Below are 19,766 nucleotides of genomic sequence, written 5' to 3'. Positions count from 1 at the left end.
GAGTAGTATGGGGTTTAGAGATATACATTACCTCAACCTTGCCCTGCTTGCTAAACGAGCGTGGCAATTAATCGAGAACTTAGATTCTCTTTGTGCTATGGTGCTACAAGAAAGATACTACTCTGGAGACCCTTTGAACGCGGATGCGAAAAAGGTAGCTTCTATACATGGCAGAGCATATGTTAAGGGATCAAAACCGTCAAGAAAAAAAGGTCATATGTGGCGTGTCATGGTAACCGTATAGACATCTGGAGGATATATGAGTGGATCCCTCATGGTCCTTCGAGAAGAATTATAACTACTAGTCGTCAACCCGTGCATTCGCACGGGCTAGTTAATTGATGTTGTTTATTTCTTGTTTTATCAAACACACTTTTCCTACTCAAAGGGACAATGTTGTAGTGATTGTAATGTGTTATATATTGAGTTACTTTGAGTTTGTGGAAACGTAGTTTAGAAAAGTTGACGACATATATATTTGAAAAAACTGATTGATATGCAGGAACATGGGATGCTAATTGGATAAGTATCTGCATCTTCTATGTTAGCTAGGAGGTAAATTATACTATATATTATTTGATAATTATATAAAGTAGCTAATCAAATAAATGCCCTCAAATATTGTCTTTCTTCTCACGGGCTTTGCTAATGCTCGTCAAGAAGTGCAGCCTTGTTCTGTGTATAACGCCTAGTTAATTTGTTACCTTCATGTGTGGTTTATGTGCACACAACTTACTCGTTAAGTATATCACAATCATCCCTATGTATCGAGAATTATGCAGATTGATTAATCATTTTGTTTGTGTGTCTCAAACATGGTGCAAGTCATCATTTCACTAAGATCACGTATCTCTAGCTTGAGTTTGTACCTAAGCCATAAAATGGGACATGTGGTTATAGTGCAACATAATTTTCTACCTAAACAATGAGATATCAGCAAATTTACCTCGGACATGTCTTCTCAGGTTCTTTTTCACATTTTGGACGGCAGAAGTGATTCCCTTCTTTTGTACTGTTTTTCTATTATATTTGCCGCATTATATGTAGTACCACTTACCTCATATATCAATTCGCTTAATCGTTGCTTCTGCAGAATAGAACTTTTCATATCCACCGCAGGTTAAATTAGCACCTAAACATATGAAAAAAGAATACGGGAGAATATATATCAAGGACAAAATAAATAAATATTTGCTCTTAAAATATTTTGGATATTAGATGCAAGTGGAACATTCTTACAAATATTAGACAGAAACTATACCCACTGAATCCATGAAAGTAATCGTGGTCCATCGGCACTAAGAAATATTTCTAACCAAACTCATGAGAGCAATCAAGATTCACTACCATGAAATATTGATTGACATTTGTGTCTCGTACGATACATATTGTTGACATAACTGGTAAAAGAAACTTTTTTGTACGCCGTAGATATATATGCCTGGGCTTTTGGTTTTATTCTTTATTTTATTAAATGGCAAGACAACCACAAAACTGTGAAGCCTACCAAGCGTGCTCCCTCCATTTTGTTTTTGCTTCTGCCTCAAAATGGTGCAAGTCGTCATTGCAGTAAGATCACGTATCTCTAGCTTAAGTTTGTAACTAATAATAAAATCGGACATGTGGTTAGTGCAGGAAAATTTCTACCTAATTAATGGGATATTATCAAATTTACCTTGGACATGTCTTCTCAGGTTTTATTATACCGGTTATCTCATATATTAATTCACTTGATCATTGCTTTTGCAGTATAGAACTTTTCATGTCCATAAGCACATAAACATATGAAAAAAGAATACTTGACGGAATTGGGGCATTCTTACTAATATTAGGCAGCAACTATACTAACCTAAACCTTGAGTGGAATCGTGATCCACCTGCACTGAGAAATAATTCTAACCAAACTTATGAGAGCAATCATGATTCCCTACCCTGAAATATTGTTTGACATTTGTAACAGATCAACAAATATCTTTTTTGCAGGTTATCTTCAGGTCCACGGCTTTCATCCGTATGTGGTCGCTACTCACTCCGACGGAGGCCAGGGAGCGTTTGGTTACTGCGTCTACCCGATGGGAGATGGTAGCGGGTTATTTTCAACCGGTTTGGATGGCGGTCATGTAATAGGATAGGCATGTAGTGCTCCTATTGTGTTTGCCAGCCGGTGCTTTGGGTTTGAGCTCTTTCGAGCCTTTTGTATTTTTCTTCGCACCACGTTACTCGATGACTCTGCTACTGGATTTATTTTTATTTATATGAACCGTATGCATCTTTCTGATGCAGAGGCTGGGGTAAAACCCCTTTTCGAAAAAAGAAAAAAAATGATTCCCTACCCTGAAATATTGTTTGAGATTTGTTTCTGCTATGATAGATACTCTTAACATAAGTGGTAAAAGAGACTAATTTGTACGTTGTAGATATATAAATGGCAAGATGCCTACAAAAGTGTCATCTTACCAACCGTGGGTCATTCATTCATGCATTTGTTCCTAGTTCATTATATCCTTTAGCCAGTTCAACTTGACATGAGGCAGACATCAATAAGTCACCAGTTAGGCGTCTTTGTAATCATTGTTGTGTTGGGTTAACTTCAAGAAAATAAACTAATATGCATCATCACTCTTTCATATACATGATCTAGTGGTCTCATTTTATATATATAGTCCAATCTGACATTTATCTCAAATAGTATAATTTGTACATACAAAACATAAAGTCCACTATTTCGGGTAGTTTTTCGTTTGGTGCATGACTTCATGTACATGTTAATAGATCTTCTGATGATTACACTGAAAAACTATGTGCAAGGATAAACAAAAAAACATTATACACACATGGAGTTGTGTACGGCATATGCCTGAGATGTGACAGGAATACATGCACCCAGTAGTGGAAACTTCTATCTTATGAACATGCCACGTGTCTATCCTGTAGAAAGCAATAGATTTATGTTGAAATTCCCATTACGCAAAGGCTGCAAACAAAAAGAAATATTTTTTTCTTATTAAGCTTGTAAGTAACCTTAGTTGAAAACGAACCAACATGACAAAATTACAGGTTGCTTCTAAAATTCTGAACATGTAGGATATATGAGTTCATCTAAATACAAAGGATGTAACCTGGCATGCAGAGGAGCATCCGGACAGTACATAATCTCGCCTTCCGGTGAGTCTGCTCGACACTTCGAGTTCCATCAGGTGATGACGCAACCATGTGGCCGGCTACATTCCAACGTCCAACATGCAGCAAACCTTGATCTGCTGACTTCGGTTAAAGCGTTTTCTAGCCGAGGAGAGAACTTAAAAGAGAAAATACAGAGGAGCGTCAAAGCATACTTACTATCATCGTAATCCAGAACATGGACACCACGTGAACAACAGTCACGACCAGCAGTACCTCAGACTGCGGGGGCGTGGTCTCCTGCCTGGCGCTTCAGCCAAAACACAGAGCAGTGTCTAGGGTTGTCTCTTTTCCACTGAGAAAATCTGAAGCCAAGTACATATCTCTCGTATCCCTAATTGATTATCTGATTCGAAGCAATTAAGGATGAAAACAAACAAACATACCACATATTAGCAAAGCAATGCCGGATGCTTGGGCACATCTGCCTATCCGTGCCATGCATGGACGTCTCGGACCAGCTTGCTACAGGGAGAGAGAACGGGTGAGGTTCTGCATGGTGGCGATGTAAGCTTTACCTCGAACTCAGCGACTGTCTGCTTCAGCCGCGAACTCACTCCCCGCATCGTCCCATGTCCGCATGGCCTTCCCGATCTGCCGTGAGGGGTCAACCGCGGCTTGGCACTGGTGCTCGCTGTCGTTGGGGCAGTGGAACGCTTGCCTGCCGCTACACCACGGCAACAAATGCGATTGCTGGGGTGATGTTTTTGCCGGCGACGGCGGGGAGCCTATATCCTGCGAGTTTGGCGTGCAAGTAAAAGAGATTAGGTTAGGGCTAAAGAAGGGACGTATCTTTGATGGCATACGTGGGTGTGGGTATCTTACTGAAAAGATCTATTGGTTATAAATTTTCTTTGACTAAAAGAGGATCAGCCTAATCTATAATCTATAATACCTAAATAAAAAGTTCATCTCCATTATCTTATTTCTCTCAACATGCAGCCCATCCACCTCAGCAATCTTGCCATGTCATCAACTCAAAACATGCATGCATGCCATGTCATGGGTTCAGTTTCCAGTCGTACCCAGCCGACAGAGATAGCCGCAGCGTTTCCTGTCCCCTCATCCTGCACCTGTTCCTCTCCCCCACCGTGGCCTTTTATTATGGCTTTTAACAACTACATACAGATAAGAACAGGGCCTTGATCTTTTCACTTCGACTCCCTCCCACCGATCTGCAACAATTCTCCACCACTGACCAATCCATATGTTGCTCAACGCCTTCATATGAGCTTATAGATCATCCATCTTCTTAAACTGAATCACGAGACAAACTCTCATCTCTTAATTTTTTTAATTTACATTGGGTGAGCGTATGTATCCTCTAATCTTTCTCTTATGTTACTCCATCGCAAGAGATGTGCTCTGTTGAATCTCCACCGGCGGTTGACAGGGCGGAGATGCTTCGGTGGCGACGGAGGACCTAATTGGGCCGCGTCCGTGCCTGCCGGAGGCGAGGTAACGAGGCCTCCACCACAGGCACTTCATGCACGAAGTTGGCGCGAGCAGAGAAGAGCTGCTGCCTGCTGTACCTCTACCACCCCGATCTCTGGTGATGTCCCGTCCTCAAGCACCACTGCCGACCCATCTCGCATCTTTCTTCCATCATATATTCAATTAATTTCTTTTCAAGAAAATATATTCAGTTCTTCTTTTATACCTCGCAATCCTTCAATGTCAAGCGGCTTGGAGGACGACAGGTCACATGGCTGGTAAGCTATTTTTCTTGGCTATTGCTTCGATATGAGATTCCTCCTTGGCTATATTATGCAGTGAGTTTCTTGGATGCCTGGTTGTTTGGTTCTTATGCATCAGAATTGGTTGGTTCCGACAGATGTGTGCATCACGGCTGCTGCTGTTGTTGTTAACTGAATAGGTTCCAGCAGTGAACGGTCACCGCTGACATATCATCAAAGACTCACTTCGTGTTGTATTTTGTTTTTCTCATGTTATATTCTCTACGTTCTTACATTTCCTCTATGCAGCGCTAAACACCACGCTTGCTTCTTGCAGTTGCAACCAAGTGGCGAAACTAGCAATCTATTTTTTTCATTTCAGAATTAACAAAAGCAACGGCTTAAATTTTCAAGTCTATATAAACATCATTCTCTTGCGTACATTTCAAATTTTGGTTGATATAATTGTTGGTTTTCCATGCATTAACGAGTGTGGCCATGAAGGTCAGAGGCGACTTGTCTCTCCTTTCTCATAAAAAATAAATTATTTACAACAAATTAGTAAAATCTAAGAAAAGAAAGAGGAGAAAAAGGTAAAACTGTTTACTTTATCTCTTGCTTAGCTTGAATGTAGATATCTTTAGTACAAAGTCTATGTGGATGAATGTATATTTTTGTCGGCATGCTTTGATTTGCGGACCTATAAACTTCCTCGTGGAGATCTGGGAACAAGTAGAATTTTTTGTTACTATAGTGACACTAGAAACGTCTCTTTCAATTAATAATAACACATCTGCTTTTTTGTATACCTCCTAACACCACAGGTACTGACACTTGAATATCCTAAGGTATGTTCCTAGTAGCTTTATTTGGCCCAGTAGCCAGCAAGTGGTCAGTTTTTTAGGCATGTATTCTGTTGTAGTTTCGTTATCACGATCTGATTGGTATTGACCTTTTGCAATCACTTTTGATACATCTATGACCTCTACTCTTTTTGTTTGGTCTAGGAAGCATCTATTCTCTATGATGCTACACAATAAACTGAAGCACTGCTTGTGCCTTCGGTAGCATGGTTCAGTGTTCAAGGTCTCGCATGAGAATCACATAACAAGGATTTTCAACGTCAATTGAAACCTAAAATGAGAAGCATTGGGGGAGTTTGTCTAAAAAATAACCAACAGTGGAAATAGATCAAATACAGATTCCATTGACTTTTTGATGTACATGTTTACATTCCCAACCAGGTTGAACAGATTACCACGACTCTCATTGTTCATCCTTTCTATGATGTTTCCTCTTGAGTATAAAAGCATGTCTCTACAAAACTTATGATGAATGAGCTAAGCTTTTTCACTTGGAAAGAAGACAAATTTGGTCACGTCATTTTTCCGCCATTGGTCAAATTTTGTTTGTCATCATTGGTATGTCGATTTGATGAAGTATATAACATCTATCTAGCGGGTTTAGTTGAGTTCATCTTTTAGTTGGATACTTAGAATTAACTCTCCCTACATCTTATTTTAGATGTTAATTGCTACTAATTCAAAGTTTCTATCTAAACCAAATACAATATTTGCAACAACACGTAAGCGAAGATTTCCACTGCAACGCGCGGGGAATCATCTAGTTAATAATATAATGGAGCTGGGGAGATACGTGAGAGATTAGGGAAGTTGGGCCTTTTCTTTATAGAGAGACGTGAGAGTTTGAGAGCGATACATGAAGATAGTATTTATTTTAGAGATATGTGGAAGAGGGACACGTGAGAGTCTTTTTCCAGAGAAATACGTGAAAGATTGGAAGAAAGACACGTGGGGGAGATACGTGAGACCATTTTTTTACAGATACACTACAGGTGGAAAATTAGATGGGTTAATCTACACCATAATAATTTTGGTCCCACCAGAGATTAACGGCCTCTAATTTTCTAATTAACATGAGAATTTTTAGAAAGTCTGTTTCTTTGACTAACAGAGGGTCAGCCTAATTAATAATGATGGAGCTGGGGAGATACGTGAGAGATTAGGGAAGTTGGGCCTTTTCTTTCTAGAGAGACGTGAGAGTTTGAGAGCGATACATGAAGATAGTATTTATTTTAGAGATATGTGGAAGAGGGACACGTGAGTCTTTTTCAGAGAAATACGTGAAAGATTGGAAGAAAGATACATGGAGTTTTTGAGTCAAAATAAATAATAATTGAGATGGTTGACTCATGGGGGGAGAGATACGTGAGACCTTTCTTTTACATATACATTAGAGAAGAAAAATTAGATGGGTTAATCTACACCGTAATAATTTTTGTCCCATCAGAGATTAACGGCTCTAATTTTCTAATTAACATGGGAATTTTTAGGAAGTCTGTAATTAGTATATAAAATAAAATAATAATAAATAAATATTATTATGTATGTATGTATGTATGTATGTATGTATAAGATAAATAGATAGATAGATATCCTAAAAAAAGAATTATAACTAGAAGGGGCCACAGTATCATGGAAGGTGAATGAACGTCGTTGCATCCTGAACAGTTGGGTGTTTGCAAGGTTTGATGTTCTGATGGTATGAGTTTTCGCCAGTCAAAAAAAACATGTAGTGTGCACAATTATACACATTTCATTTTTATTTGGCACACAATGAATTCTATAATTTTGAAGAACACAATAGTGCATTCCATTATATTTATCTATATATAGGTGTGCATATATAGTATTATGCATATCCTGGTGGCCAATAAGGCCTTCCTTGATACTTGCAATTTGGTTCAAACAAAATATTTCCGTCACAAATTTTTTTGTCTTACATTCGTCTAGATGGATGTATCTAATACTAAACCATGACTTGATACATCCGTATTTAGACAAATTTAAGACAAGAATTTTAGGACGGGGACAGTAATTTGTTACTCCTTATGTGAAAAACTAATTTAGTACTCCAACAACAAGTACGTATATCCACTCGATAAAAAAATATAATTGCCACCCTTAATTACATTCCAAATTTCCTTTTGAGATGTATTACATTCCATCTAAAGCCAAGAAGTAAAATGCTTCCAAAAATTGCATGCCCGTCCTTTGCATTATAAACAACCATGCCAGGGCAGTTAGCTCGTCCCGCAACCATTAGCTGAATAATACACATCCCAGCAGTCGGTAACCTTGGCTAGCTCTCTCAGCACTCCCCAAACAACCTCACGAACTCAGGATGAGGCCGTTCTACACGATGCTACTAGCCCTCGCCCTTGTGCTGCTCTGCTCAGGTATGCCCCATGCATGCATATACACTCATGCTTTATTAGTTTCAACTTTCAAGTAAGAAACTGGAGTAAAATATATATACGCCTCGTGCTGATTTCTTTGTGTGCGCTGTTCGATTGATCTGTATGTGGCGACGAAGGCAGTGACGGCAAATGGCGGTGGCGCCACTGCGACTGTGACCCCCATGGACTGCAAGGTGCTCCCGACCATTCCCGGCATATGCAATCCCAAGAAGTGCATGGAGGACTGCCAGGGCGGCATCGGCCGTAGCTCGGTGGGCGAGTGCGTTTCCGACGGATGCCAGTGCACGTACTGCACTATCCCGCCTGGTGGTCGTCGGAACTGAACGGAGAACAGGCAGACGCTGCTGCATGCTTCTTTTTCCTGAATAATAATGATATATATGTTGACGACGATGTTTTGGTCGAGATAGGATATTAACCTCCTTCACTGTCACTATCAAGTAATACTCCTGTTTTTGTATATGCGTTAAGACAAGAGTTGTTCAACAGAAATCCTATTTTTATCTCGGGCAGTTGTTCCAACAGCACATTTTTCAATTTCAATAACAATACCATGTGGTGATTTATAATCTTCAAGTTTGTGCCGAGCATAGGGTTGACTGATGAGTACTACTCCTACTCCGTCTTTCTGTGTGTTATGATCGCACATATTTGCATCATAAACACATAATACCCGCACTGTTTCAAATTATTTGAAGTTTTAGGTTTGTCTCGAGTCAAACATTTTCATGTTTCGTAGATCCATGAAAATTCATGATAATGTCTACATTATATCAATTATATATGGTATAAAAACATATTTTGTAATGATCATTTTTTTGCGGGGGAATATTTTATAATGATACTAGCACACAACTACGCATCAAGGGTGAAAATACCACATTCATGGCTGGTTGAAAGGTTACTAGTGGAGCCGTGAGACCGAATGGTATCACCTTAAATTTGAAGTGTCCGTGGTGAGTGCGGAATGCTGTCTTTGGTTCATCTCCTGCAACAATTCATATCTCATGATACCCGGATCACAAATCTAGCTAACTAGGTACAGAATGTTGGGCCATCCAATTCGTCCATTAGTTCGTCAACAATTGTTATGGGAAATTTGTCTTTAACTGTCACTGGATTCAGTTGCTTGTTATCGACGCAAAATCGCAAGGTGTCATCTTTCTTGCGCACCGACAACACAGGCGAACTATGAACCAACTTGTGATTGGATGGTTAGGAGGACAGTGGTATCCCCAGCCCACCAGACACTAGCGGAGCTTAGTGCAAGCAAAACTGGGCCATGGCCTGCCCAATTTTGCTACAAACCAGCGGGCCTCTAGGCAGAAATGGGCCATGCAGGAAAAAAATATTAGGCTTTCTTCAAGCTAGCCCGCCCAGTCATTTTGTTGTAGCTCCGCTACTACCATCAGGGTTCAAGTCCTAGACATGACACAGGTGCTCACATTTTTTGGATTTGTTTTAGGCCTTCCGATGATGTACGTTCAGTGGGAAGAGAGTTCCATCGACTATGAAGGCGCCTTTGGCGACTTTGTCAATCTCAAGATGATTGCCAGCTCAGTTTCTCGAAGATGCACATCAGGGTAGGGTGCATATGTATGCGTGCGTTCATAGAAGTGAATGTATGTGCGTATGTATAAGCGTCTGCTTCTATACTGTGTTAAAAAAACAGCCCAGGCGAAGCAAACGGGTTGTGACTGCTTTGAATGATCCCTTATTCTAGCATTGCTCATACCAGTTTTTTGATTTCATCTTTCTGCAGCAGAGTGTAGCGATAAGGCTTCACCGACATTGCACGCACACCTGGCCATAAGTTGATATGATGGTCATAATCTCGCCACTGTGGAAGGTCTTGTGGTGTTTGAGAGCAATCTATTTTTTGTCGAGAACATGCTGAATTTCAACCAGCAACTGTGGCACCCCAGCTCAGAGAAACCAGAACGCCCTGTATTTCAGCCCAGAGATCGAGGTGAAGTCTTCTGGAATACGACACTGCTTAGCATAGAACAAACCAACTCTTTATTACAACACGAATACGAATACAAAGTCTCCGATATTACAATGAATAACACCACCACGGCGACGCTATGCCAACCACAGTTGCTCTATGCAAGCAACATAACAACTCGAGGCAGCGGAACCTCTACTAGCAGCGGAACAACGGACGACGATGATGGACTCCAATCTGCAGGGACTGGGGCCGGAGCGTTTATCCTAACTCGCGAACAAGGAACCACACCAAACAAGCAAACAATCCAGGCACAACCTGCAAACTGGCATAACACGCCAGGTTAGTACATTGAATGTACTTGCAAGCTCACAATTAACCAAAAGCAATCAAGACAAACAACAACATGGCATTAGCAGGTTAAAGAAATCATGAACATGATACATGGCATACACAAACTGAACATGATACGGCTAAAACAACATTAGCATGGCATGTAAGCGAAGATTTCCGCTGCAACGCGCGGGGAATCATCTAGTTAATAATATGATGGAGCTCGGGAGATACGTGAGAGATTAGGGATGTTGGGCCTTTTCTTTCTAGAGAGACGTGAGAGTTTGAGAGCGATACATGAAGATAGTATTTATTTTAGAGATATGTGGAAGAGGGACACGTGAGAGTCTTTTTCCAGAGAAATACGTGAAAAATTGGAAGAAAGACACGTGAAGCTTTTAAGTCAAAAAAGAAAAGATTGAGATGGTTGACTCATGGGGGGGGGGGGGGGGTACACGGGGGGGGGGGGGGGGGGGGGGGGGGGGGGGGAGATACGCGATACCATTTTTTTATAGATACATTAGAGATGGAAAATTAGATGCGTTAATCTACACCGTAATAATTTTGATCCCACCAGAGATTAACGGCTCTAATTTTCTAATTAACGTGGGAATTTTTGGAAAGTCTGTTTCTTTGACTAAAAGAGGGTCAGCCTAATTAATAATATGATGGAGTTGGGGAGATACGTGAGAGATTAGGGAAGTTGGGCCTTTTCTTTCTAGAGAGACGTGAGAGTTTGAGAGCTATACATGAAGATAGTATTTATTTTAGAGATATGTGGAAGAGGGACATGTGGGTCATTTTCCAGAGAAATACGTGAAAGATTGGAAGAAAGATACGTGAAGTTTTTGAGTAAAAAAAAAGATTGAGATGGTTGACTCATGGGGGGAGAGATACGTGAGACCTTTCTTTTACATATACATTAGAGATGGAAAATTAGATGGGTTAATCTACATCGTAATAATTTTGGTCCCACCAAAGATTAACGGCTCTAATTTTCTAATTAATGTGGGAATTTTAGAAAGTCTGTAATTAATATATAATAATATAATAAAATAATATATATATATATATATATAGAGTGACACTATTTTAATCCTAGGATGAGAATAACTATTTGAATCATGGAGCTGTATTATAGGGGGTTTGTGTTCTAGATCAGTAAAACAGAATCTGACAATCATCCATTCCGCACTTCGCTCCTGGACAGGACTAATCGGCCCCCGCCCCCTTGTCATTGCCGCTGACTCGCATCGGCTACGCCCACTCGACACGCCGGGAACACCCCCTGCCCCCTTGACCACCCGCGCGGCTGGCCAGAATTCAGGCGTGCCGCAGGAAACCAATCAATGTCACGGCGGGCGCCCGCCAGCACCTAAGCGTAGGGTTCCAACGCGCAGCGACCTTTCAACTCATGCGACATCCCGCGGCCGCAGGAGCTGCCGTCCTCACGTGAGCGACGTTGTCGCCAATGGATCCCGGGGATCCGACGATTGTTCCCGGGATGAACTCGCGGGGTTATGAGTCCCGCGCGGACTCCGCCACCTCGCGATGTGGATGTTCTGCTATACCGGGGGTTGGCCTGACGATCAGTGTGAGCCCAAGCGATCTTGGGATCGCGTTTCTCTCACGCGTGGAGAGGTGGTGTTCTCGGGCGAGTCTCGTCCTCGCACGCGGCCGATGACGTTGCCTCTTGGTTCTCCTCTGCCGAGGCGACATTTGTCGACGGGGCGAGCTCTGTCCTCTGCTTGCATCACCCCGTCGCTCCTAACTGTGTGCACCCAATCCGGTTGCCAGCGAGTGCGGAAGGGCCCCCTGCAAAAGTCCTTCTTTCGATGATGTGTTGTGCTACCCACGATCAATCAAACAGAATCCCGTGCGGGCTCCGTTCGTCGTCCTGTCCCTGTCAGGCGAGGTGACAGAATCTCGTGTGCGCACGCATTGGAGAGCAGTTTAGTTTCTGTTGTGGTGGGCGAGTTGCTGTGTGAGCCCCAAAAAATGACATTTATCAAATGTTGGGTATTCGTATAAAGAATTGTTTGTAGAAATTTGTTGTGTTTATTAAAATAAGAAGTCACCATGCGAATTGTGCAGTTCAATTTGTACTAATAAAGATAGAAAATAAAACAACAGTAAAGTTATAGAAAATAAACATACAGTAAAGTTCACACATATGGAAAAAGATGATTTGTTATTTTCGTTTGCTCATATGACGAGTTTAAATGCAGAAGCTTAGATATTTTTGGTTGAAACATATGGAAACAATATTTACAATGTGAAAAGGTAAATTCAATAGTAATCCATTTTTTCGTCTATAAAATACAAAACTAAGAACTTCAAATTTAAATAACACATTAGTTCGATGTCTATATAAAGAAATAGATTTTCCCTATTTCTAAACGATAAAACCAAGGTCAAATTAAAAATAACAGAGTAGTTATGCTCATTAAATTTTTTGATTTTTCTCGTTTCTAAAATAACCAATTTATTTAAAAGTTAGATTTTCCTCATTTCTAAAAATAAGAGAGAAGGCCAACTCAAATAACAGAGAGTTCAAAAAAAGTTTATAAAAATAGATTTTAAAAAAACTAGAAAATTGAAATACCGAGAAGGTCAAAAAAACATAGGAATTTCAAATTTGAAAACCCTAGAAGTTCAATTTGAAATAACCGAGAAGGTCAAAAAACCTATGAAGTTCAAATATAAAAACCTGGAAAATTGTATTGGCTTATTTAAAACCATATTTTTCTAAGAAGTTCAATGTAAAAGAAAGAGAAGTTCGAAGGTTAAAAAACTTGGATGTTTTCTCGTTACAAAATAATAAAATGAACAAATTGAAATTAAAAAAAAGGAAAAACTAAAGTTTCAAATTATTTTCTCGTTTAAAAAAACAGAAGTTCAAAATAAAATAACGACATGGTTCGATGTTTATTAAAAAAACTAGGATTAAAAGTTTCGCATAATAAAATGATGAAGTTCAAATTAAAATAAATGAGAAGTTGACGTATACGGGAAACTCAAATTATTACCGTCTCTAAGCAAGATAAAATTGTGAAGTGCAATTTAAAAAAAATGTTTGATTTATTTAAAAACATATTTATTTCTAAGAATAAGCTAAGAAGTTAAATTAAAATAACATAGAAGTTTGAAGTATATAAAAAACTCAGATTTGTTGCAAGAAGTTCACGTGCACCTTCGTGCACGGTTCAGAATTTATATTGCGGGACGTCCGACCTCCAATTACATGTTTAAAATGGCAAAATGATGTCGACCTTCAATTGCGTGTAATTCGATGTATACACAAAAATGTGACAGAAGTTCATAGTGAAAACATGAGAGAGTTCAAGTACTGCAAGGAATGCATTTCAGGTGAGAATAAAAGATATAAAAAACTTAAAAGGTTTGTTGAAAGAAGTTCAAGTGCTCTGTCCAGGGAAGTTCAAAAATTCTTGCGAGAGAGGTTCACCTTGTATTTCCATGTTCGATTTTCCATATAAAAATCCAATACAATTCTTTACTCAAAAATATAAAAAGGTGAAGTTCAAATTGAAATAACAGAGAAGTTCGGAGTTTATTAAAACCTAGGATTTACCCCTGTTCAAAAAATAAAAAACACAACGCCATTTTTTGCACTTTTAAAAACAACTCATAAATGAAAAAATGGTTGCTAGAAGTTCAAGTGCTCGCGAGGAAAAGTTTGAAAAATTCTTGTGAGAGAGGTTCACCGTGTATTTAGATGTCCAAAATACATAAAATATGTTGTTTTTTGTGTTTTAAAATAACTCTCTCAAAGCAGAGAGAAGTTCAACGTGATAACAACTGGAAGTTCACGCACTACATGGTGTGTGTTTCATATAAGAAAAATACAATAAAGTGAAACAGAGTGAAGTTCAAACAGACATGCCCCAGAAGTTACTTTTCGCATGAAAAACAGCACGTCAAAACAAAGTGAAGTTCAAACAGACATGCCCCAGAAGTTCTACTACTTCACAGTGCATTTCCGTTCGCGATGAACGCAGAAATCATGATCTCGCCATTTTCTAATTTACCTCAAAACGGCAGGAATATTATTTGTGTAAATTCAAGTCCTCGGTCGGAGAAAGTTAAAAAATATTGTGAGAGAGGTTTGTACAAAAAGAATATCATTTGTGTAACACTGACGAATGGATGAGAAAATTACAAACGAAAATACGTCACAGAAGTTCAACGTGAAAGGAAGTTCAACTACTACAGAATGAATTTCAGATGAAAAACTTTTAAAATCGTCGCGAGTATGAAAAAACGATTAACACGGGAAAGTTGCGTGTTTACAGCAGCTTTCCATCGGTATATCCGCTCAATTCCCTGAGTGGATGGAGAGCTACGAGCAGTGGATGGAGATCTATACGAGCAAAAAAATCACGTGAAAAACAGAGTGAAGTTCAGGTACACGCGCCGAGAAGTTCAGGTTCTTCACGCGGTGCATTTTCGAAGAATCTGTTTCGCGATAAAGGCAGAACGAATGATCCCGCTGTTTTCGAAATTACTTGAAAACGGCTAGGAATCAGAGAAAACCATCAACATGAAAAAGTTTCGCATTTTCCGTAGCTTTTCAATGGTATATTATTTGCCCAATTCCGATAAAGTTTGTAGAAATTATGGCGAAAATACGTTTTTCGCCATTTTCGAAACTGACTTAAACGTAAAGAATTGGGAGAAACAATACATACCAAAAAGTTTCGCATTTGTTCAAGCTTTCCAACGCCATATCATTTGTTGCATTCGGACGCACGGTTAAAAAATTAGCTCGAAAATACGAACTCGGTAGGACTTGGACCATTTTCTAAATTACTCTTAAACCATTCAAAATTAGAAAAAAACTTTCAAGATGAAAAAGTAGCGCATTTTCATAAGCTTTCCAACGCCATATCATATGCCTCCATTGGATTAGCCGTTTAGAAATGACATCGAAAAACTCAGCTGTTTTTACGAAATTTACGTTTTTTCAAATTACTCTTTAACCATAGGGAATTAGAGAAAACTTTCAACATGTGGAAGGAGCGGTTTTGCAGCAGCTTTCCAACGCCATATTATATGCCTCATTCCGATAAACGGTTTAGAAATGCGATCGAAAATACGATTCATGTTTTTTGCGTGAAGAAAAAACGGTTTTCAAAACTGCTCTTAAACTGCTTATATTTTGCCAAAAATTTAATGTTGGGATCATTGATACTGATGTTCATAGCTTTCCAACGGTATATCGCAAGCCCCGTTTGGGCAATGTTGGCGGAAGTTCAACCTAGTTCACAAGGAAGTTCAACGTACTAATAGCGAGGCAGGTCAGGTTGTGATCAGAATATTATTCTGATCCCGTGATCAGAATAGTGTTTGTGTATGTATATATATATATATATAGTATATATATATATAGATAGATAGATAGATATCCTAAAAAGAGAATTATAACTAGAAGGGGCCACAGTATCTTGGAAGGTGAATGAACGTCGTTGCATCCTGAACAGTTGGGTGTTTGCCAACGTTTGAATGTTCTGATGGTTTGAGTTTCCCCGTCAAAAAACCTAAATGTAGTGTGCACAATATACACATTTCATTTTTAATTTGGCACACAATGAATTTCATATAATTTTGAGGAACACAATAAGTGCATCCATTATTATTATCTATATATAGGTGTGCATATATATAGTATTATGCATATCCTGGTGGCCACATAGAGGCCTTTCCTTGATTACTTGCAATTTTGTTCAAACAAATAATACTTCCTCCTCACAAATTTTTTGTCTTAGATTCGTCTAGATACGGATGTATCTAATACTAAAACATGACTTGATACATCCGTATTTAGACAAATTTAAGACAAGAATTTTAGGACGGAGACAGTAATTTGTTACTCCTTATGTGAAAACTAATTTAGTACTCCAACAACAAGTACGTATATCCACTCGATAAAAAAACATAATTGCCACCCTTAATTACATTCCAAATTTCCTTTTGAGAAGTATTACATTCCATCTAAAGCCAAGAAGTAAAATGCTTCCAAAAATTGCATGCCCGTCCTTTGCATTATAAACAACCATGCCAGGGCAGTTAGCTCGTCCCGCAACCATTAGCTGAATAATACACATCCCAGCAGTCGGTAACCTTGGCTAGCTCTCTCAGCACTCCCCAAACAACCTCGCGAACTCAGGATGAGGCCGTTCTACACGATGCTACTAGCCCTCGCCCTTGTGCTGCTCTGCTCAGGTATGCCCCATGCATGCATATACACTCATGCTTTATTAGTTTCAACTTTCAAGTAAGAAACTGGAGTAAAATATATATACGCCTCGTGCTGATTTCTTTGTGTGCGCTGTTCGATTGATCTGTAGATGTGGCGACGAAGGCAGTGACGGCAAATGGCGGTGGCGCCACTGCGACTGTGACCCCCATGGACTGCAAGGTGCTCCCGACCATCCCCGGCATATGCTATCCTAAGAAGTGCATGGAGGACTGCCAGGGCGGCATCGGCCGTAGCTCGGTGGGCGAGTGTGTTTCCGACGGATGCCAGTGCACGTACTGCACTATCCCGCCTCGTGGTCGTCGGAACTGAACGGAGAACAGGCAGACGCTGCTGCATGCTTCTTTTTCCTTGAATAATAATGATATATATGTTGACGACGATGTTTTGGTCGAGATAGGATATTAACCTCCTTCACTGTCACTATCAAGTAATACTCCTGTTTTTGTATATGCGTTAAGACAAGAGTTGTTCAACAGAAATCCTATTTTTATCTCGGGCAGTTGTTCCAACAGCACATTTTTCAATTTCAATAACAATACCATGTGGTGATTTATAATCTTCAAGTTTGTGCCGAGCGTAGGGTTGACTGATGAGTACTACTCCTACTCCGTCTTTCCGTGTGTTATGATCGCACATATTTGCATCATAAACACATAATACCCGCACTGTTTCAAATTATTTGAAGTTTTAGGTTTGTCTTGAGTCAAACATTTTCATGTTTCGTAGATCCATGAAAATTCATGATAATGTCTACATTATATCAATTATATATGGTATAAAAACATATTTTATAATGATCATTTTTTTGCGGGGGAATATTTTATAATGATACTAGCACACAACTATGCATCAAGGGTGAAAATACCACATTCATGGCTGGTTGAAAGGTTACTGGTGCAGCCGTGAGACCGAATGGTATCACCTTAAATTCGAAGTGTCCGTGGTGAGTGCGGAATTCTGTCTTTGGTTCATCTCCTGCAACAATTCATATCTCATGGTACCCGGATCGCAAATCTAGCTAACTTGGTACAGAATGTTGGGCCATCCAATTCGTCCATTAGTTCGTCAACAATCGGTATGGGAAATTTGTCTTTAACTGTCACTGGATTCAGTTGCTTGTAATCGACGCAAAATCGCAAGGTGTTATCTTTCTTGCGCACCGACAACACAGGTGAACTATGAACCAACTTGTGATTGGATGGTTAGGAGGACAGTGGTATCCCCAGCCCACCAGACACTAGCGGAGCTTAGTGCAAGCAAAACTGGGCCATGGCCTGCCCAATTTTGCTACAAACCAGCGGGCCTCTAGGCAGAAATGGGCCATGCAGGAAAAAAATATTAGGCTTTCTTCAAGCTGGCCCGCCCAGTCATTTTGTTGTAGCTCCGCTACTGCCACCAGGGTTCAAGTCCTAGACATGACACAGGTGCTCACCATTTTTTGGATTTGTTTTAGGCCTTCCGATGATGTATGTTCAGTGGGAAGAGATGTTCCATCGACTATGAAGGCGCCTTTGGCGACTTTGTCAATCTCAAGATGATTGCCAGCTCAGTCTCTCGAAGATGCACATCAGGGTAGGGTGCATATGTATGCGTGCGTTCATAGAAGTGAATGTATGTGCGTATGTATAAGCGTCTGCTTCTATACTGTGTTAAAAAAACAGCCCAGGCGAAGCAAACGGGTTGTGACTGCATTGAATGATCCCTTGTTCTAGCATTGCTCATACCTGTTTTTTGATTTCATCTTTCTGCAGCAGAGTGTAGCGATAAGGCTTCACCGACATTGCACGCACACCTGGCCATAAGTTGATATGATGGTCATAATCTCGCCACTGTGGAAGGTCTTGTGGTGTTTGAGATCGAGGTGAAGTCTTCTGGAATACGACACTGCTTAGCATAAAACAAACCAGCTCTTTATTACAACAGGAATACGAGTACAAGGTCTCCGATATTACAATGAATAACACCGCCACGGCGACGCTATGCCAACCACAGTTGCTCTATGCAAGCAACATAACAACTCGAGGCAGCGGAACCTCTACTGGCAGCGGAACAACGGACGACGATGATGGACTCCAATCCGCAGGGACTGGGGCTGGAGCGTTTCTCCTAACTCGCAAACATGGAACCACACCAAACAAGCAATCAATCCAGGCACAACCTGCAAACTGGCATAACACGCCAGGTTAGTACATTGAATGTACTTGCAAGCTCACAATTAACCAAAAGCAATCAAGACAAACAACAACATGGCATTAGAAGGTTAAAGCAATCATGAACATGATACATGGCATACACAAACTGAACGTGATACGGCTAAAACAACATTAGCATGGCATGAGCATATGAACATGATGATACCACATGCAACAAGTAAACCATATCATGCACCAACTTACTCTTATTCGGCGGTTACCTCGTAACCATCTCATACATCATCTTACCAACATCGATATCCACGATACCTCCGTGATCATCTCGTGATTACATAAATATCGACCAACTTCGGTATCCACGATACGTCTGTGATCATCTCTCGATTACAACCAATCTCTTTCTCATCATCGAACCGGGGTTATTATTAAGCAAGTTATTATTATAGTTGGCTTATAGTGTGTCCGACTACGAACTGGGCCCATATCCGTCGGCACGGCTATTGATAGATTTAAACACACACTCTGCAGAGGTTAGTACACTGTATCCACACCATGGAACCCATGGCCTCGCCCTCCCATTCGGGTGGACCAACGGCATTCCGACAAAACCGATCTATCGCCATCACACTCTCCCAGCCACTCCGACAAACTCCCCTTTGGGCTAAGTCCTAGGTGGCCCCGATGTCAACCCATGACATTCAACGGCCACCGTCGTGGCAAAACATAAACGGTCCCAAACAGGGACAAGGATCCTTACAACAACAACGGGCACACAAGACTTATGTTCGCCTACCTGATCAGGGTAGCATGCGCCCATAACCTTCCCTCGTTGGAGGCACCGGCGAGAGGCATGGCAATAGATCGCATTAGGGCCTTCTCATAAATGGCAAATGTGGCTGCACTGGTCAGCTCGATT

Source organism: Triticum urartu, chromosome 7 (assembly GCF_003073215.2).
Source record: "Triticum urartu cultivar G1812 chromosome 7, Tu2.1, whole genome shotgun sequence".
Taxonomy (NCBI): domain Eukaryota; kingdom Viridiplantae; phylum Streptophyta; class Magnoliopsida; order Poales; family Poaceae; genus Triticum; species Triticum urartu.
The sequence above is the reverse complement of the archived record's forward strand: the minus strand, read 5'-3'. Positions refer to the sequence as shown.